The following is a 315-nucleotide window of genomic DNA, read 5'->3' as shown; positions in this document are numbered from 1 at the left end:
TCTGTCAATATATTTGTGTATAAATATATATATAATTTAATTTATTTTAATATATATTTATATTTCAACATATATTTTATATTGGTGACTAACTTTAGTAGCTAATTTTAGTGTACATATACCATTATATAAAAAAAACATGAATATTACCAACATATATATCTATTAAATACTCTAATTATATATTAGTATTTTTCTTTGTGTTGCCATGCTTGTTGGCCATTTGCATAGAAGCAGAACACAAAAGTACAGCTAACAGTCTAACACCACTATAAAGAGTAATCTCATTAGGTATCTAACAGAGATTTAATCAAT

Source organism: Arachis ipaensis, chromosome B03, assembly GCF_000816755.2.
Source record: "Arachis ipaensis cultivar K30076 chromosome B03, Araip1.1, whole genome shotgun sequence".
NCBI lineage: Eukaryota > Viridiplantae > Streptophyta > Magnoliopsida > Fabales > Fabaceae > Arachis > Arachis ipaensis.
The sequence above is the reverse complement of the archived record's forward strand: the minus strand, read 5'-3'. Positions refer to the sequence as shown.